Source organism: Oncorhynchus tshawytscha, linkage group LG19 (genome assembly GCF_018296145.1).
Source record: "Oncorhynchus tshawytscha isolate Ot180627B linkage group LG19, Otsh_v2.0, whole genome shotgun sequence".
Classification (NCBI taxonomy): Eukaryota; Metazoa; Chordata; class Actinopteri; order Salmoniformes; family Salmonidae; genus Oncorhynchus; species Oncorhynchus tshawytscha.
The window spans coordinates 46,933,126-46,954,936 of record NC_056447.1 but is presented as its reverse complement, the minus strand read 5'-3'; the positions used below and the strand labels follow the sequence as shown (position 1 = coordinate 46,954,936).

General features: G+C 44.8%; 1 protein-coding gene across 2 annotated transcripts in view; it reads right to left on the bottom strand.

Annotated features, from left to right (window-relative positions):
- Positions 1-21,811, bottom strand: part of mgat4c (mgat4 family member C) — a 183,835-nt gene that overhangs the window by 95,979 nt on the left and 66,045 nt on the right. The window contains exons 2-3 of one of the 2 annotated variants that reach the window (XM_024380083.2): positions 7,627-7,750; positions 7,394-7,458 (exon numbers count right to left, since the gene is read on the bottom strand). The gene's annotated coding sequence lies outside the window, so the exon portion shown is untranslated. The remainder of the gene's footprint in view (positions 1-7,393; positions 7,459-7,626; positions 7,751-21,811) is intronic. The other variant, XM_024380086.2, reaches the window with a different exon arrangement.

Below are 21,811 nucleotides of genomic sequence, written 5' to 3'. Positions count from 1 at the left end.
AAATAGAATTGATTTGTCACATACACATGGTTAGCAGATGTTAATGTGAGTGTAGCGAAATGCTTGTGCTTCTAGTTCCGACAATGCAGTAATAACCAACAAGTAATCAAACCTAACAATTCCAAAACTACTACCTTATACATACAAGTGTAAAGGGATAAAGGATATGTACATAAAGATAAATGAATGAGTGATGGTACAGAACGGCATAGGCAAGATGCAATAGATGGTATCGAGTACAGTATATACATATGAGATGAGTAATGTAGGGTATGTAAACAAAGTGTCATAGTTTAAAGTGGCTAGTAATACATGTATTACATAAAGATGCAGTAGATGATATAGAGTACAGTATATACATATACATATGAGATGAGTAATGTAGGGTATGTAAACAGTATATTAAGTAGCATTGTTTAAAGTGGCTAGTGATATATTTTACATCAATTTCCATCAATTCCCATTATTAAAGTGGCTGGAGTTGAGTCAGTGTGTTGGCTGCAGCCACTCAATGTTAGTGGTGGCTGTTTAACAGTCTGATGGCCTTGAGATAGAAGCTGTTTTTCAGTCTCTCGGGTCCCTGCTTTGATGCAACTGTACTGACCTCGCCTTCTGGATGATAGCAGGGTGAACAGGCAGTGGCTTGGGTGGTTGTTGTCCTTGATGATCTTTATGGCCTTCCTGTGACATTGGGTGGTGTAGGTATCCTGGAGGGCAGGTAGTATGCCCCTGGTGATGCGTTGTGCAGACCTCACTACCCTCTAGAGTGCCTTACGGTTGTGGGCGGAGCAGTTGCCGTACCAGGCGGTGATACAGCCCGACAGGATGCTCTCGATTGTGCATCTGTAGAAGTTTGTGAGTGCTTTTGGTGACAAGCCAAATTTCTTCAGCCTCCTGAGGTTGAAGAGGCGCTGCTGCGCCTTCTTCACGATGCTGTCTGTGTGGGTGGACCAATTCAGTTTGTCCGTGATGTGTACGCCGAGGAACTAAAAACTTAGCACCCTCTCCACTACTGTCCCATCGATGTGGATAGGGGGGTGCTCCCTCTGCTGTTTCCTGAAGTCCACAATCATCTCCTTTATTTTGTTGACGTTGAGTGTGAGGTTATTTTCCTGACACCACACTCCAAGGGCCCTCACCTCCTCCCTGTAGGCAGTCTCGTAGTTGTTGGTAATCAAGCCTACCACTGTAGTGTCGTCTGCAAACTTGATGATTAAGTTGGAAGCGTGCATGGCCACGCAGTCGTGGGTGAACAGGGAGTACAGGAGAGGGCTCAGAACGCACCCATGTGGGGCCCCAGTGTTGAGGGTCAGCAAGGTAGAGATGTTGTTACCTACCCTCACCACCTGGGGGCGGCCCATCAGGAAGTCCAGTACCCAGTTGCACAGGGCGGGGTCGAGACCCAGGGTCTCGAGCTTGATGACGAGTTTAGAGGGTACTATGGTGTTAAATGCTGAGCTGTAGTCAATGAAAAGCATTCTCACATAGGTATTCCTCTTGTCCAGATGGGTTAGGGCAGTGTCCAGTGTGGTTGCGATTGTGTCGTCTGTGGACCTATTTGGGCGGTAAGCAAATTGGAGTGGGTCTAGGGTGTCAGGTAGGGTGGAGGTGATATGGTCCTTGACTAGTCTCTCAAAGCACTTCATGATGACGGAAGTGAGTGCTACGCTACGGGCGGTAGTCGTTTAGCTCAGTTAACTTAGCTTTCTTGGGAACAGGGACAATGGTGGCCCTCTTGAAGCATGTGAGAACAGCAGACTGGGATAAGGATTGATTGAATATGTCCGTAAACACACCAGCCAGCTGGTCTGTGCATGCTCTGAAGACGCGGCTGGGGATGCCGTCTGGGCCTGCAGCCTTGCGAGGGTTAACACGTTTAAATGTTTTACTCACGTCGGCTGCAGTGAAGGAGAGTCCGCAGGTCTCGGTAGGGGGCCGTGTCAGTGGCACTGTATTGTCCTAAAAGCGGGCAAAAAAGTTATTTAGTCTGTCTGGGAGCAAGACATCCTGGTCCGTGACGGGGCTGGTTTTCTTTTTGTAATCCGTGATTGACTTTAGATCCTGCCACATACCTGTTGTGTCTGAGCCGTTTAATTGTGACTCTACTTTGTCTCTATACTGACGCTTAGCTTGTTTGATTGCCTTGCGAAGGGAATAGCTACACTGTTTGTATTCGGTCATGTTTCCGGTCACCTTGCCCTGGTTAAAAGCAGTGGTTTGCGTTTTCAGTTTCACCCGAATGCTGCCATAAATCCACGGTTTCTGGTTTGGGAATGTTTTAATCGTTGCTATGGGAACGACATTCTCAATGCACTGTCTAATTAACTCGCTCACCGAATCAGCGTATTCGTCAATGTTGTTGTTGGAAGCAATGCGGAACATATCCCAATCCACGTGATCAAAGCAGTCTTGAAGCGTGGAATCAGATTGGTCGGACTAACGTTGAACAGACCTGAGCGCGGGAGCTTCCTGTTTTAGTCTCTGTTTATAGGCAGGGAGCAACCAAATGGAGTTGTGGTCAGCTTTTCCGAAAGGAGGGCGGTTGCGCAATCGATATGCTGATACAATTTAGGGAGTCTTGTTTTCAGATTAGCCTTGTTAAAATCCCCAGCTACAATGAATACAGCCTCAGGATATGTGGTTTCCAGTTTGCAAAGAATAAAATAAAGTTTGTACAGGGCCATCGATGTGTCTGCTTGGGGGAGAAAATATACGGTTGTGATTATAATCAAAGAGAATTCTCTTGGTAGATAATGCGGTCAACATTTGATTGTGATGAATTCTAAGTCAGGTGAACAGAAGGACTTGAGTTCCTGTATGTTGTTATGATCACACCACGCCTCGTTAATCATAACGCATACCCCACCGCTCCTCTTCTTACCAGATCGATGGTTGTTTCTGTCGGCGCGATGCGTGAAGAAACCAGCTGGCTGCACCTACTCAGTTAGCGTCTCTCGAGTGAGCCATGTTTCCGTGAAGCAAAGAACGTTACAGTCTCTGATGTCTCTCTGGAATGCTACCCTTGCTCGGATTTCATCAACCTTGTTGTCAAGAGACTGGACATTGGCGAGTAGTATGCAAAGACCTTAGTAGTTTCGAAGACCTTAGAAAGGCAGTGTAGGATGGATATAGGTCTGGGGGGATGACCCTCAAAGCTTTCCAATCTTTGGGAATCTCAGACAATACAAAAGAGAGGTTGAACAGGATAGTAATAGGGGTTGCAACAAATTCAGCAGATCATTTTGAAAAGAGAAGGTCCAGAATGTCTAGCCCGGCTGATTTGTAGGGGTCTAGGTTTTGCAGTTCTATAAGAACATCAGCTATCTGGATTTGGGTGAAGGAGAAATGGGGGAGGATTGGGCGAGATGCTGTGGGGAGTGCAGGGCAGTTGACCGGGGTTGGGGTAGCCAGGTGGAAAGCATGGCCAGCCGTAGAAAAATGCTTATTGAAATTCTCAATTATAGTGGATTTATCGGTGGTGACAGTGTTTCCTAGCCTCAGTGCAGTGGGCAGCTGGGAGGAGATGCTCTTATTCTCCATGGACTTTACAGTGTCCCAGAACTTTTTTGAGTTTGTTCTACAGGATTAAAATTTCTGCTTGAAAAAGCTAGCCTTAGGGCCTCCCGGGTGGCACAGTGGTTAAGGGTGCTGTACTGCAGCGGCAGCTGTGCCACCAGAGACTCTGGGTTCACGCCCAGGCTCTATCGTAACCGGCTGCGACCGGGAGGTCCGTGGGGCGACACACAATTGGCCTAGCATCGTCCGGGTTAGGTGCAGTGCGCACTAACCAAGGTTGCCAGGTGCACGGTGTTTCCTCAGACACATTGGTGCGGCTGGCTTCTGGGTTGGATGCGTGCTGTGTTAAGAAGCAGTACGGCTTGGTTGGGTTGTGTATCGGAGGACGCATGACTTTCAACCTTTTCCTCTCCCGAGCCCGTATGGGAGTTGTAGCGATGAAACAAGATAGTAGCTATTAAAACAAACAATTGGATACCATGAAATTGGGGAGCAAAAGGGGTAAAAAAATAATTTAAAAAAAGGTAGCCTTAGCTTTCCTAACTGCCTGTGTATATTTGTTCCTAACTTTCCTGAAAAGTTGCATATCATGGGGGCTATTCGATGCTAATGCAGAGCGCCACAGGATGTTTTTGTGCTGGTCAAGGGCAGTCAGGTCTGAAGTGAACCAAGAAGATCTTCAAAGGTAAGGCATAAATTATATCGCTATTTCTGACTTTCGTGTCGAAACTCCCTGATTGAAAATGATTTGTTAGTGCTGGCACCGTCCTCAGATAATCGCATGGTTTGCTTTCGCTGTAAAGCCTTTTAAAAATCTGACACGGTATCTGGATTAACAACTAGTTAAGCTTTATTTTGATGTATTACATGAAAGTTTAATATTTATAGTAATTTAATTTGAATTTCGCGCTCTGCAATTTCACCGAATGTTGTCCAGGTGGGATGCTACTGTCCCACCTATCCCAAAGAAGTTAAGCTAACAGTCCGGTGTGCTCTGGACAGCTAGCAGGCCGCGGCTAGCATGCTAGCGGATGGGATTTCAGGGGACGAAGCGACGGCGGAGCCAGTTGAGAAAAACCCCATCGGGCGAATCACGTCGGTGGTCCAGTTGTGATGAGTCGGCGGGGATCCAAGCCAGTTGGCAAAAAGAGGTATTGTAGCCCAAGTAGTGGCTGATGGACTTATTTGGCTAGCCGGGAGATGGGCATAGTAAGGCTAACTCCAGGCTAATTGGTTATTGCTTCGGGACAGTGACGTTAGCCAGGAGTGGCCACTCGAATAGCAGCTAGCTAGCTGCGATGATCCAGGTGGGAAAAAAAGGTTCAGAGCTTGCAGTAGGAATCCGGAGATATGGAGAAAAATAAGTACGATTTGCTCTGCTTTGAGTCGCGCTGTGCAAACTGGCGAGAGTTTTCCATGCTAGAGGTGGCTGATGACCGCTATCAGTGGCTAGCTGAGTACTAGCTAGTAGCTAGTTAGCTGGCTAGCTTCTGTTGGGGTTCCGGTTCAGGTGACGGTTCAGACAACGAATCAGCAGGGCTCTGTATGGTGGGTATAGTGGCCAAATAATTTGTCCGATGGGCCTCTTAAGCTAACAGTCCGATGTACTTTAGACAGCTAGCGGGCCGTAGCTAACTAGTAGCCAGTTAGCTGGTAGCCAGTTAGCTGGCTAGCGTTTGATGAGTTGATGAGTTCTTAAGTATAAAAATAGCAGATCCGTACCACATTGGTGAAGCGGGTTGCAGGAGAGTATATTCAGTCCGTAGATAGAAAGTGATATTAAAATATTAAATATATATACGGGAGAAAACACCATCTTGGAATTTAATACATATATATAGTTTGGGTATAATGTGTATATTTAGGTTTTATATGCAGGTTGCATTTGTAAAAGAGGCCGAGGTCTCAATATGTCTTCCATGTTAAAATAAAGGTTAAATAAAACAAATGAAAATAAATACTGAATACAAAACCTAAATCAAATCGTATTGGTCACAAGAGCCGAATACAGCGGGTTTAGACTTTATCATGAAATGCCTGCGTACGAGCCCTTCCCAATGATGCAGAGTACAAAAATAAATAAAATACAAATTAAAGTAGTAAAACAGGAGGAATAAAATTCACGAGATCGGAGCTATATACAGGAAGTACCAGATCAATGTGTAGCTATATACAGGCAGTACCAGTACCAGATCAATGTGCAGGAATACGAGGTATTGGAGGCAGATATGTACATGAAGGCAGGGTAAAGTGACTAGGCATCAGAATAGATACTGTCCTGCATACTGTATACTGTATCTAGACACTGAATTGTATGTGGTACTCTTACTTCAGTCACGACAACTTACTGTATAACTACATGTTAAACTGTAGGCAACCAACAACTACTATACATGTCAAGAGTACAGTGTTCCACTGGAGTGTTGTGATGAACAGTGAGAGATGAAAATGAGTATGAAAGTGTCAAGTGGAGCTTGTCAAACCCCACTCATGTATGAATATTTCACTAGCATCACACACACACGCGCCCGCACGCAGACACACACACACCACAAACCAGCCCTCCTCGCCTCGATTCCCCCGGCTCAGAGAAGAAAGAGGCCCTCCGACGGATACCTGTCTCCTGCTTCATCTCACAGCCCAAATTTCAGATGGCATGAATGACAGGAGGAGCTCTCCAGTGCTGACAGCGCTGCCTTATGGGGGAACTTGAGCGGTCTCATAGGAGGAGCTCTCCAGTGCTGACAACGCTGCCTTGCGAAGGAACTGGAGCTTTCGCCCACATCACACTGCTGCCAGAAACCAGGCTACGCCCATGACCGACACACACAGAAACAAATACTGTACCACACAAACGAGTAATACACACTCACTCAATCACTCACAAACGCACATAGACGCATAGGCAAACAAACATTCAGCAAACAAACACACATAAGCATGCATGCACGCACACACATACTATAGGTGCACACACACACGGCACACACAAATGTCACACAAGTACATTGAGTAGGGAGCACACACAGGCAAACACACACCAAGGATGCAGCAATATTCCAAACATATAGAATAGCACACACACACAAAAAAAACACACACACACACACACACACTTGAGCAGAGCTTTTTTTGCATAATGTGTCTCCTGACAGTTATCAAGATGGTAAAGTACCGCCCCCTTTACATACAGCCACATCTCTCCCAGGAAACATAGATATTCACAGAGCTACTAGGTCTTTCCTCTACCACATGACAGATCATAATGTAGTTATAGTAGCCAGGGAAATCCTACAAGATAATACTATATACGCCCCCGTCTCACGTTCAGCCAATTTCGTACATTACACAGCATTCCCTGTTTCCCTTTTAGTTTAATTTTGTATGTTAAATGCGGAGATTTAAAGATTGTAATTAAGGCTGGAAGAATTACCGTACAATCGTGTAACTGACCATTATGGATGAAGACCGTAATGAAAATAAAAGAAACCGCAAACTGGACGAATAGCTGAGTGAAGAAGGGAGGGCCGGGCATTATTGCGGTTGAGTCCATTTCCACGGTTACATGGACTCTTTACAACATGATGAAACTTTGTTTCTAAGGTGTTGTAGCAAATGAGTCTTTGGTTGCCTAGGTAATGCCTCCTTTCTGTAGCAGCACATGCAGTCAGGAGCTAAACAAATTATTATAACGGTGACCACGGTCATTTGGCTGACCAACAACCGTCATCCAGAATTCCATGACCATCACAGCCCTAATTGTAATGCAGTATTGATCAACATACAGTATATATTTTAAAACCCACTATTAATGAACCACAGTATGGAGACCAGGGAGTGGGTCACTAAGATAGTAAATCCATCCTGATGTACTTACTTTTACTGCTTATCCTATGGGCCATTATAGGACTCTCCTCTCTCTCACAGGTCAAAGTGTCGATGCTGGAAGAGGGAAAAATAAACATTTGGATGTTAAATCACTGTGGTAAGAAAACCCACACAGACTCAGTAAACACACAGTAAAACACTAGTGTGTGGTGGTGCGAAAGAGAGAGAGGGAGAGAAAGAGAGAGAGAAGAAAGAGAGTGAGAGACATTGATTTTCCCCTACCCCGAAGTGCCAGTTCATCATTCCGTGAGACACTCTCTATCGATCCTTCGCCTTTAGTTTGTTTGTAATTTTGGGGGCTTAAAGCTGGTCGCTATGATAGATCCCTCTGTACGCCATTCGTCTCCTACATGAAAAATGGACAGATCAAAGGATGTGTGGAAATGACCTCATTTTCAGAGTTGTTTGATCTTCCCTTCGGTTGGTCTTTCAGCCTTGTTTTAAAACTTTTTTATTTTGTTATTAAACCTTTATTTAACCAGGCAAATCAGTTAAGAACACATTTATAAGCTCTGTCCAACCTTTTAAAATGGTGTTTTTGCTGGTATGCAACCATACAGTAATAACACAGGAAAAACGAGATGAGTATAACCCCAGAATACCAGGAACATTCGCAGGACATTAGCTAACATTCACATAAAGTTATATTTCGGGTTTTATCTAACATTAAGATGATAACATCCTAAAGACATATATATATATGGGGGGTTAAATTAGTGGTTAAATTAAATATCCTTGGAATGTTATCCTAACATTCACAAAAATGTTGTGCACTACATCTATAACAACCACCACAGAACATTCTCCTGAGGATCTTAATAGGTTTCCAGGTAATGTAATAACAAAATGTGTTCTGGGAATGTTCTTGCAACATAGTGAAGGTTTTATACAATCATTGTACAATCATCAGTACAACTTGACAGTGTTTGTGTTATTAGGACTTTTTGGGCAACCTTAATGAACTAGAAACATTCACAGAACGTTGGTTTGCTGGGATTACTTAAGAAAATTGGAATCATCTTTGTAAAATACAACTGTAAGTGCATCCCTAGACCAAGATCATTCATGGTAACAAAACCAAATTACTTCACATTTTCATTTTGAGTGGATTCAATTATTCTGATATGTCTGATGGTTAAGAGATATCTTTCCCCCTTTCAATATTCAGGACCACTGAAAAATAGAACATACCTTTAACTATCCATTTCGGTTTAGCCCGTGTTCATAAATTTTACTCTCATCCCTCCCCCATCTTCGAGTCTATCCTGATTTCCGTTCAGTGAGAAGTCACAGAAACGTTTTGTTTTCATCCACCCACACACAACCTCCAACTGCCCCACCTTCCTACCTCCCAACCCCCACCCACACACACCGTGGACCTGCCTTCCCTTCCTGGAGCCAGAGAGCATCACATAGTGACCTAGCACCACCTCTCCAGATGCTAAAAGATACCCTGAGGTTATCATGTATGACAAAGCTTAGATTACAGTACAGAGATCACAAAAGGAAGTAAGCTCCCTGCACAGGAGATCCCAACAAATACAAACATTGGCTGCTGCTAGCTTCAGTATCTCTTATCTCTCTATTTAAAGGCCTGTATTGAAATGGTTTGTTTCTGATGAATATGAGAGACAACCCGTTTCTGATCATGGAGGTCATCCAATAAATCAATGGAGAGGTGTAACTCCCAGGCAGCCATTTCTCCTAGCCAGCACAGCCCTAACTCAGCCCTAACTCAGCCCTAACAGCCCTAACTCAGCCCTAACAGCCCTAACTCAGCCCTAACTCAGCCCTAACAGCCCTAACTCAGCCCTAACAGCCCTAACTCAGCCCTAACTCAGCCCTAACAGCCCTAACTCAGCCCTAACAGCCCTAACTCCCCAGGTTTTATAACGTAATGTGTGCCTAATGGCCACACTCATTAGTGGCATCTCCAAAACACACTCTGGTCATTACCGAGCACATTTGCAGTTTAGGCTTCATGCCGGCATTGTCACTTTAAGTCATTCGTCACATTCCCTGGCAGTTGGCACCACAAATGAACAAAAAGCACAAATCGTATCATAATCTGTGACTATCGTTATCTGCATACAATGCCAGCCAGCTTGTTTTGACACGTCAGTTTTTTCGGTGTAGCGAGAAACCTGGTTTGAAACAACATCCATCATGTTGACTCAATGCTGCCGAGGGAGGCCACTTGAAGACCACATAGTAGTAGGCAGGAGGAGGTGCAGTGTGAATGGTGCACTTTACCTTAGTAAACCTCCAGTGTATGGAGAGAGAAGAAGAAAAAGTGCTGAGAGAGAGAGAGTTATAGTGGGACAATGGGAGAAAGAGAACAAGTGGGAAGTTACCATGGGTTCTCTGGACCAAAAAGGGTCTAGGAGGTGGCTGTGGCATGTGGCGTGGAAGCAGTCGGACCGTGGCTGAATTTTTTATCAAATTTTAGAGGCCCCCCATCTTGGCAGTGTAGCTACATTTTTTTAATTTGGCTTGCAGCTGAAATCAAATGTTGCCGTTTTAAAGCACATTTCTTGGAATTCTATGCATTTTGACATGGTTAATGCTGTGTTCTTTTGTTCAAACATAATACATCTATTCTGCTAAATCCATTGGTTCGGATTTTTTATTTTTTATTCTCCCTGACTGTCTAGCTTTATTATAGTGATTGTTAGTTTTCAAATATTAGATTATTGTAAAATATATAGGTCCATTATCTTTCCTACATACCTTATATTTGCTTTAAGGCATTTAAGTTTACACTGAAAACATTTTAACATCCCAAAAATACACTGCTCAAAAAAATAAAGGGAACACTAAAATAACACATCTTAGATCTGAATGAATGAAATATTCTTATTAAATACTTTTTTCTTTACATAGTTGAATGTGCTGACAACAAAATCACACAAAAATGATCAATGGAAATCAAATTTATCAACCCATGGAGGTCTGGATTTGGAGTCACACTCAAAATTAAAGTGGAAAACCACACTACAGGCTGAGCCAACTTTGATGTAATGTCCTTAAAACAAGTCAAAATGAGGCTCAGTAGTGTGTGTGGCCTCCACGTGCCTGTATGACCTCCCTACAACGCCTGGGCATGCTCCTGATGAGGTGGCGGATGGTCTCCTGAGGGATGTCCTCCCAGACCTGGACTAAAGCATCCGCCAACTCCTGGACAGTCAGTGGTGCAACATGGCGTTGGTGGATGGAGTGAGACATGATGTCCCAGATGTGCTCAATTGGATTCAGGTCTGGGGAATGGGCGGGCCAGTCCATAGCATCAATGCCTTCCTCTTGCAGGAACTGCTGACACACTCCAGCCACATGAGGTCTAGCATTGTCTTGCATTAGGAGGAACCCAGGGCCAACTGCACCAGCATATGGTCTCACAAGGGATCTGAGGATCTCATCTCGGTACCTAATGGCAGCTAGGCTACCTCTGGCGAGCACATGGAGGGCTGTGCGGCCCCCCAAAGAAATACCACCCCACACCATGACTGACCCACCGCCAAACCGGTCATGCTAGAGGATGCTGCTGGCAGCAGAACGTTCTCCACGGCGTCTCCAGACTGTCACGTCTGTCACATGTGCTCAGTGCGAACCTGCTTTCATCTGTGAAGAGCACAGGGTGCTGTTGTGTATGCAGGACATGGAAGTACTGGGACGTTTTCAGCTTCCAGGAATTGGGTACAGATCCTTGCGACACGGGCTGTGCATCATGATGAAACAAGAGGTGATGGCAACGGATGAATGGCACGACAATGGGCCTCAGGATCTCGTCACGGTATCTCTGCGCATTCAATTTGCCTTCGATAAAATGCTATGTGTTTCTTGTCCGTAGCTTATGCCTACCCATACCATAACCCCACCGCCACGATGCACTCTGTTCACAACATTGGCATCATCAAACCGCTCGCCCACACGAAGCCGTACACATGGTCTGCGGTTGTGAGGTCAGTTGGACGTACTAACAAATTCTCTAAAACGACATTGGAGGCGGCTTATGGTAGAGAAATTAATATTACATTCTCTGTCAACAGCTCTAGTGGAAATTCATGCAGTCAACATGCCAATAGTACGCTCCCTAAAATCTTGAGACATCTGTGGCATTGTGTTGTGTGACAAACTGCACATTTTAGAGTGGCCTTTTGTCCCCAGCACAAGGTGCGCCTCTGTAATGATAATGCTGTTTAATCAGCTTATTGTTATGCAACACCTGTCAGGTGGATGGATTATCTTGGAAAAGAAGAAATGTTGACTATAAGGGACATAAACAAATTTGAGCAAAACATTTGAGAGAAATAAGCTTTTTGTGTGTATGGAAACGTTCTACAATCTTTTATTTCTGCTCATGAAACATGGGACCAACACTTTACATGTTGCGTTTATATTTTAGTTCAGAATACAGTTGAAGTCGGAAGTTTACATATACTTAGGTTGGAATCATTTAAATTCGTTTTTCAACTACTTCACAAATGTCTTGTTAACAAACTATAGTTTTGGCAAGTCGGTTAGGACATCTACTTTGTGCATGACACAAGTCATTTTTCCAACAATTGTTTACAGACATATTATTTAACTTATATAATGCACTGTATCATAATTCCATTGGGTCGGAAGTTTACATACACTAAGCTGACATACACTAAGCCTTCAAACAGCTTGGAAAATTCCAGAAAATGATGTCATGGCTTTAGGAGCTTCTGATAGGCTAATTGACATAATTTGAGTCAATTGGAGGTGTACTTGCAGATGTATTTCAAGGCCTACCTTCAAACTCAGTGCTTCTTTGCTTGACATCATGGGGAAATCAAAATAAATCAGCCAAGACCTCAGATTGTCGACCTCCACAAGTTTGGTTCGCTTCAAAACTGCCATAAAAAAAAGCCAGACTACGATTTGCAACTGCACAAGGGGACAAAGATCGTACTTTTTGGATAAATGTCCTCTGGTCTGAAGAAACAAAAATAGAACTGTTTGGCTATAATGACCATCATTATGTTTAGAGGAAAAAGGGGGAGGCTTGCAAGCCGAAGAACACCATCCCAACCGTGAAGCATGGGGGTGTGTTAGGAATTTTATAAATAATGACTAAACAATATCTACATTTAAATAGAACTGTAACTAATTGAACTCTACCCTGTTTTACAATATCTGATTAATAATGTTAGTTCCTAAGAAAGAGGTTATGTAGCATGGATAAGGGGTAATTGGAAATGATAACCATTGTGTAGGAAGGAATGTGTGTGTGTGTCTTAAGTAAGCAAAGAGGATCATTAACCTATGTTTGAACCGACTCAACTAGAACTCTGTGGCGATCAAATAAGACAGCGAGAGCCCCTCCAGGTTTTCCGCATCTGGAACTGTCTGCTAAAGTGGTAATAAATTATGGTGAGACTTCAGGAGTTAATCCAGATATATTGTGGGTCATGTATGTGCGCTAGTGAGTTGGCTTTTGAACCTGCTTTTTCCTGGTCGAGAGGAGGAGATACCTTTTATAACCTATGACGTCATATTTGATATATAAGCTGTTGTACAGGGTTCTATGAACAGCGCGCTCTCGAGAAGAAATGCTATTGGCTAATTTTGAGACTGGTCTCTGTCTATTTTATGCAAATAAGGATCTTACAAATTCTTAGAAACAGACAGAGTGATTTTAATTGAATTGGTCAATGAACAGATATAGGAATTATTAAATTCCTTTGACGGGTGGCAGCATCATGTTGTGGGGTGCTTTGCTGAAGGAGGGACTGGTGCACTTCACAAAATAGATGGCATGATGAGGCAGGAAAGTTATGTGGATATATTGAAGCAACAGCTCAAGACATCAGTCAGGAAGTTAAAGCTTGGTCGCAAATGGGTCTTCCAAATGGATAATGACCCCAAGCATACTTCCAAAGTTGTGGCACCAAGACTCTTCCTAGAGCTGGCTGTCTAAGCAATCGGGGGAGAAGGGCCTTGGTCAGGGATGTGACCAAGAACCCGATGGTCACTCTGACAGAGCTCCAGAGTTCCTCTGTAGAGATGGGAGAACCATCCAGAAGAACAATCATCTCTACAGCACTCCACCAATCAGGCCTTTATGGTAGAGTGTCCAGATGGAAGCCACTTCTCAGTAATAGGCATATTTCAGCCTTGGAGTTTGCCAATGGGCACCTAAAGGGCTCTCAGACCATGAGAAACAAGAAACTCTGGTCTTATGAAACCAAGATTGAACTCTTTGGCCTGAATGCCAAGCGTCACGTCTGGAGGAAACCTGGCACCTCCCAAGGATTTCAATAGCAGAAACATCCCTGGTTACAACCTCAGAGCTGTGGGAAACACTGTCCACACTCCGCAGAAACCTCTCCCAAGTCCTTGAAGCCCAAAGTGTTCCAACGAGAAATGTCAGAATCTTAGGTGCAACCACGCTATTTGATCAGGACATGGGATACCTAATACCAATTCTGTATTTTTCCTAGAAGATTGAGGGAATTGAAGTGTGGGTGTACAACAGCTCCCATCCAAGTAAGAAATATAGAAGGAGTGTGAAAGAGAGAAAGAGAGAGAATGAGGAGAGAGAGAACAAGGAGAGAGAGTTAGAAAAATAGAGAACAAGAGAGAGAGAGAAGAGAGAGAATGACCAAGAGGAAGAGAGAGAGAGAAAACGACAAATAGAGCAATAGAGAAATAGAGAGAGAGAGTGGGTGGAGAAACATGTTGGCTATCCTTTGTCAACTGCTCAGTGCCATTTAATGGCCTGTAAACTCCTTTGCTGGAAAAGAAAAGGCAATTAGCATACTGAGTGGATTACAAGATTGCTCTGACTCCTGGATTAATGTGTGCACTTAATCGTCTCATTGCTAAGCGATTCTTGGATATGGCTATCCAAGGGGAACACATTTCTTCATTCTCTAAACCCTGTAAAGCTCAAACATTAAAATGGATTTCTTCTGTCGCACCAAAGATGCACTCCTTCACAAAACTCCCTCACAATATCTATAGAAGTCGAGTTGTTATTGTTTTGTTGGTTGTTGCTATACACCCTCCAACAACAGCAACTTTCCTCAGTTAAGTAAAGTAGTGTTTCTCGATGTCCTTGAATGTAAAAGCCATACATTCTATTTCTCTGATGCACGTACCACACACTTTGCAACAATCTTCATCACAGTCTCTGCCACCCTGCAACTCTGATCAACGAGGAAACTTGGTGCTCTCTCTCTCCCCATCTCCAGGAACTGCAGCTTCACCCCCTATCTTCCCCCTTCCTGGCTTTGATATGATCTTTAATCCACAGCTACTCACCTCACCTCCAAATCCTTCACTGACAGTGTCAACCCAGAAATGAAAAGAGCTGATAACTTTGCAGCGCTATCACTCAGCACCGAGGCAGGCGACACACACACACACACTCTCCCAGGATGGTAGCTTCACCTTAACGCACACACAGAGCCACACACATACCTGACACTCTCACACACACACAGATTACATTACTGCATTCAATATTCCAGGTAAACATTTTCAGATGGTGCAAAAAAATCAGTTTCATAAAACCTTGCCAACCCATGCGAGAAATTCCACCCAGGCCATTAGAATGTAAAATAACCTGATTAGGTTCAGTTCCAGAAAGTTAGGTTTACCCTGTTTACCACATAGCCTTGTCATGAGCACTAACAGTGAGCACTACTTCATTTATTTGGTTATCTATGGAAATTTCCATCTCCGTTTTGATTCTCTGCTGTTACCATCCCTGCAGATAAAGAGCTTTGGGGATGCGCTGCACTTCCCTCCTTCAGAAATTAAAGAGCTGATTCACAGCATTCTGTTAAAAGGAGCAGATGGTGGAGACATGCCTTTGGTTCCCCAACCAGTGTTGTTCACCAGCCCCCACTAGACCACCGGCGCTGCTACTGGGCTGGGCTAGGCTGGGCTCGACAAAGCAACTAGGCCTTTGTTGCAGTTCAGGTTTTACCTGTCATTGCCTCTTTTCTAGCTAACTTCCTTAGAGAAAGGGAAAGAAAGGGAGAGGAAGAAAGAGGAAGAGGGGGAAAGAGAGAGAGAAACATGGTGAGAGCGAGGGAGAAAGACAGAAAATTATAAAGACAGAGAGAGAAAGAAATAGTGGGAGAAAGTGGTGGAGAGGTAGAGTTGGTGAGAAAAGAGTGACAGAGAGAGAGAGAGAGAGAGAGAGAGAGAGAGAGAGAGAGAGAGCTCTCTGGGTGCATAAAGAATGCATTTTCTCTTTAGAAATCAATAATGTCTCAGTGCTGTGAGGATCACCAGCGTCGACATCGCCTCCAACTTATTCATTCATTTCTCCAAATGATCTACTGCTTCCTCACTCTCTTTTCCTTTATCTGTCCCTCTCTCTGTCTACCTCTCTGGAGGTAGTCTCTTTGGCTTGTTAAGATCAAATTCAAATTCAGATTGCGTTATTGGCATGAAATACAATTTGTAGATATTGCCAAAGCAGGATAGTGGTACAGCATTCCAGTAAATACAGTTTAATGCAATGAGGTTAATGAAATACAGTTAATTTCAGTAGTAATAATAACAATAGTACATATGTGAAACTAGACGAATATTGCAAGTCAAGACTTCACAGGAGAGACATTTGAACCTTTTCTGGGGTGGTTTATCAAAATGTGTTTTTTGGCAGAAATGCCTGTGAACTTTCATGTGCCTTAATAACAAACGTGTATGCCATATGTAAAAACAAATATAACATTTCAATTACGAGCCTAGTTGGTTAAGCGTTTCAGGAAACTAGGTGTATGTCGACACGACTCCACAGGAGAGCCATTTTAACGTTTTTTTTATTGATTTTTTTTTAAATGTATTTTTTGGCAGAAATGCCTTCTGGAACATGGGAACTTTCATGTGCCTTAATAACAAACTTGTGTGCAATAATATTGTTAAATTACGAGCCTTGTTCATTAAGACACAGAAAAAGTCAGCAACCTTCCCACTAGCCATGATTGGCTGAGATAATGAGTGAGCTGGACATGCCAAGAGAGGAGTTCGGATTGGTCTGCCATATAGAAGGCTTCTGTCTATATGAGCTGGTCAGTCTGTGTTGGTAATCCTGTCGAACCCTGATTTTTTATGTATCGTGTAGTGGAGCTGCATAAGTGTTGCTCTCCACTTTCTGGAGGTTTGAGTTTTGAAATCAGTGGAATCAAAATATGATAGCTAAAGAGATGGAGAAAACACCTGTCTTCGGATTACATCTTCACACTAAGGGCAACCATGGCATGGCAGGAAGACGTGTCCATCAAGCATGAAGATGTATACAGGTAAGATAGTCTAGCTAACTACATTTTCAGATATTACACATTTCTAATTTTGACAGGAACTGGTTTCATTTCAAGCTGAAGTGTAGTTAGCTAGCTAGCATACACGTTGTTAACCAAGCTAGGTTCATTGTTCACCTACATGTCTTAAGCGAAGGTGTACTGTAAGCTAGTTAGCTAACTTTAGCTGACTGGCTCCCTAGCTAACATCACATGTATCCTCGTCCTCTCCTCGAAGTTGTCCAATGCCGTGTCTCCATCTCCCCATACAGCGTTTGCCCACTCCAGAGCTCTCCCCGAGAGGCATGAGACGAGGGTGGACACTCTCTCCCTTCCAGTTGGAGCTGGGTGAACGTTGGCCAGGTATAGGTCAAGTTGTAAGAGGAACCCCTGGCACTGTGCTGCAGTCCCATCACGTGTATCCCCTGTCGCAAGCGGAGACGGCAAGCTATGGAGACATATGTCGCCGAATCCCTGCGTCAGGGGTTCATTCGATCCTCCACTTCACCCTCCTCCTCAAGTTTCTTTTTTGTAAATCAAATCAAATCAAATGTATTTGTCATGGTTAGCAGATGTTAATACGAGTGTAGCGAAATGCTTGTGCTTCTAGTTCCGACAATGCAGTAATAACCAACGAGTAATCTAACCTAACAATTCCAAAACTACTACCTTATACACACAATAATATGTACATAAAGATATGAATGAGTGATGGTACAGAACGGCATAGGCAAGATGCAGTAGATGGTATTGAGTACAGTATATACATATGAGATGAGTAATGTAGGGTATGTACATAAAGATATGAATGAGTGATGGTACAGAACGGCATAGGCAAGATGCAGTAGATGGTATTGAGTACAGTATATACATATGAGATGAGTAATGTAGGGTATATAAACAAAGTGGCATAGTTCAAAGTGCCTAGTGATACATGTATTACATAAAGATCTAGTAGATGATATAGAGTACAGTATATACATATCCATATGAGATATATGGGTATGAGTAATGTAGGGTATGTAAACATTATATTCAGTAGCATAGTTTAAAGTGGCTAGTGATACATGTATTACATAAAGATGCAGTAGATGATATAGAGTACAGTATATACGTATACATATGAGATAAATAATGTAGGGTATGTAAACATTATATTAAGTAGCATTGTTTAAAGTGGCTAGTGATATATTTTACATCAATTTCCATCAATTCCCATTATTAAAGTGGCTGGAGTTGAGTCAGTGTGTTGGCAGCAGCCACTCAATGTTAGTGGTGGCTGTTTAACAGTCTGATGGCCTTGAGATAGAAGCTGTTTTTCAGTCTCTCTGTCCCTGCTTTGATGCACCTGTACTGACCTCGCCTTCTTGATGATAGCGGGGTGAACAGGCAATGGCTCAAGTGGCTGTTGTCCTTGATGATCTTTATGGCCTTCCTGTGACATCGGGTGGTGTAGGTGACCTGGAGGGCAGGTAGTTTGCTCCCGGTGATGCGTTGTGCAGACCTCACTACCCTCTGGAGAGCCTTACGGTTGTGGGCGGAGCAGTTGCCATACCAGGCGGTGATACAGCCTGACAGGATGCTCTCGATTGTGCATCTGTAGAAGTTTGTGAGTGCTTTTGGTGACAAGCCAAATTTCTTCAGCCTCCTGAGGTTGAAGAGGCGCTGCTGCACCTTCTTCACGATGCTGTCTGTGTGGGTGGACCAATTCAGTTTCTCCGTGATGTGTACGCCGAGGAACTTAAAACTTACTACCCTCTCCACTACTGTCCCATCGGTGTGGATAGGGGGGTACTCCCTCTGCTGTTTCCTGAAGTCCACAATCATCTCCTTAGTTTTGTTGACGTTGAGTGTGAGGTTATTTTCCTGACACCACACTCCGAGGGCCCTCACCTCCTCCCTGTAGGCCGTCTCGTCGTTGTTGGTAATCAAGCCTACCACTGTAGTGTCGTCCGCAAACTTGATGATTGAGTTGGAGGCGTGCACACAGTCGTGGGTGAACAGGGAGTACAGGAGAGGGCTCAGAACGCACCCTTGTGAGGCCCCAGTGTTGAGTATCAGCGGGGTGGAGATGTTGTTACCTACCCTCACCACCTGGGGGCGGCCCGTCAGGAAGTCCAGTACCCAGTTGCACAGGGCGGGGTCGAGACCCAGGGTCTCGAGCTTGATGACGAGTTTGGAGGGTACTATGGTGTTAAATGCTGAGCTGTAGTCGATGAACAGCATTCTCACATAAGTATTCCTCTTGTCCAGATGGGTTAGGGCAGTGTGCAGTGTGGTTGAGATTGCATCGTCTGTGGACCTATTTGGGCGGTAAGCAAATTGGAGTGGGTCTAGGGTGTAGGTAGGGTGGAGGTGATATGGTCCTTGACTAGTCTCTCGAAGCACTTACATGGTGACGGAAGTGAGTGCTACGGGGCGGTAGTCGTTTAGCTCAGTTACCTTAGCTTTCTTGGGAACAGGAACAATGGTGGCTCTCTTGAAGCATGTGGGAACAGCAGACTGGGATAAGGATTGATTGAATATGTCCGTAAACACACCAGCCAGCTGGTCTGCGCATGCTCTGAGGGCGCGGCTGGGAATGCCGTCTGGGCCTGCAGCCTTGCGAGGGTTAACACGTTTAAATGTTTTACTCACGTCGGCTGCAGTGAAGGAGAGCCCTCATGTTTTAGTTGTGGGCCGTGTCAGTGGCACTGTATTGTCGTCAAAGCGGGCAAAAAAAGTTATTTAGTCTGCCTGGGAGCAAGACATCCTGGTCCGTGACAGGGCTGGTTTTCTTTTTGTAATCCGTGATTGACTGTAGACCCTGCCACATACCTCTTGTGGCTGAGCCGTTGAATTGCGACTCTACTTTGTCTCTATACTGACGCTTCGCTTGTAAAGAAGAAGGATGGTGGTCTGCGCCCGTGCATTGACTGTAGAGGTCTCAATTAAATCACGGTGAGGTACAGTTACCCGCTACCTCTTATCGCCACAGCGATTGAGTCAATGCACGGGGCGCGCTTCTTCACTAAACTGGATCTCAGGAGTGCGTACAACCTGGTGCGTATCCGGGAAGGAGACGAGTGGAAGACGGCGTTTAGTTCCACCTCAGGGCATTATGAGTACCTCGTCATGCTTTACGGGTTGGTGAATGCTCCATCAGATTTTCAGGGACCTGCACGGGCAGGGTGTAGTGGTGTATAACGATGACATTCTGATATACTCCACTACACGCGCCGAGCATGTGTCCTTGGTGCGCAGGGTACTTGGATGACTGTTGGAGTCTGACCTGTACGTCAAGGCTGAGAAATGCCTGTTCTTTCAGCAGTCCGTCTCCTTCCTGGGGTATCGCATTTCCACATCAGGGGTGGAGATGGAAAGTGACCGCATTGCAGCCGTGCGTAATTGGCCGACTCCCACCACGGTAAAGGAGGTGCAGCGATTTTTAGGGTTTGCCAATTACTACCAGAGATTTATCCTGGGTTTTGGCCAGGAGGCTGCTCCCATTACCTCACTACTGAAGGGGGGCCCTGTGCGTCTGCAGTGGTCGGTTGAGGTGGACTGGGCTTTTGGGATAAGCTGGGATAGAAGGCGTGCTCTCTCAGAGCTTGGGCACGCCACCGAAGCTCCGCCCCTGTGCTTTCTTCTCGAAGAAGCTCAGCCCGGCAGAGCGTAACTATGATGTGGGGGACCGGGAGCTGTTGGCTGTGGTTAAGGCTTTGAAGGCGTGGAGACATTGGCTTGAGGGGGCTAAACACCCTTTCCTCATCTGGACTGACCACCGCAACCTGGAGTACATCCGGGCAGCTAGGAGACTGAATCCTCGTCAGGCAAGGTGGGCCATGTTCTTTACCCGTTTTGTGTTTACCCTGTCCTGCAGAACAGGTTCCCAGAATGTGAAGGCAGACGCACTGTCCCAGCTGTATGACACAGAGGAGCGGCCTATGGATCAGACTCCCATTCTCCCGGCCTCCTGCCTGGTAGCGCCGGTCGTGTGGGAGCTGGATGCGGACATTGAGCAGGCGTTATGTACAGAGATGGCACAGAACTCGCCCCGCCACTCCTCCACTAACCTCTCCCCCTTTCAGTGTGTATTGGGGTGCCAGCCGGTCCTGGCACCGTGGCATCAGAGTCAGACCGAGGCTCCTGTGGTGGACGAATGGATCAGGTGTGCGGAGGAGACATGCAAAGCCACCCATGGTCACCTCCAGCTGGCCGAGCTGCGCCAAAAGGCGGTGTCGGCGCGCCGCTGGAGCCGCACGTCAGGGGGGGGGGGGACGACTGTCACGACTTCCGCCGAAGTCGGCCCCTCTCCTTGTTCGAGCGGCGTTCGGCGGTCGATGTCACCGGCTTTCTAGTCATCGCCGCTCCATTTTTCATTTATCCATTTGTTTTGTCGTGTTCCATGCACACCTGGTTTTCATTACTCAGTCACACTACATTTATTTATACCTCTGTTCCCCCTCATGTCTTTGTGTGAGATTGTTTTGTGTTACGTGTCTATGTTGACACGCTTTACTGGTATGCGTTTATTCTGTGTTTTCTTTCACGAGGTATGTTAATGTGTTTATACAATATTATTATTGCGCGTTTGCACTTTTGCATTGGCTGGAGGTTTCGACACAGTGGCGTCCGTCTGTTGGTTTCTACTGCCAAAATAAAGCGTGCGCCTGTTCACAACTCTCTGCTCTCCTGCACCTGACTCCGCTCCCAGTACGCACGCTATTGACAGCTAACTTAACGTTAGCTACAATGCCTTGCCAAAGTATTCACCCCCCTTGTCTTTTTTCCTATTTTGTTGCATTACAACCTGTAATTTAAATGGATTTTTATTTGGATTTCATGTAATGGACATACAAAATATAGTCCAAATTGGTGAAGAGAAATTTTAAAAAATCAAAAAAATAAAAATGTAAAAGTGGTGCGTGCATAAGTATTTACCCCCTTTGCTATGAAGCCCCTAAATAAGATCTGGTCCAACAAATTACCTTCAGAAGTCACATAATTAGTTAAATAAAGTCCACCTGTGTGCAATATAAGGGTCACATGATCTGTCACATGATCTCAACACTACTAAGCAAGGGGCACCATGAAGACCAAGGAGCTCTCAAAACAGGTCAGGGACAAAGTTGTGGAGAAGTACA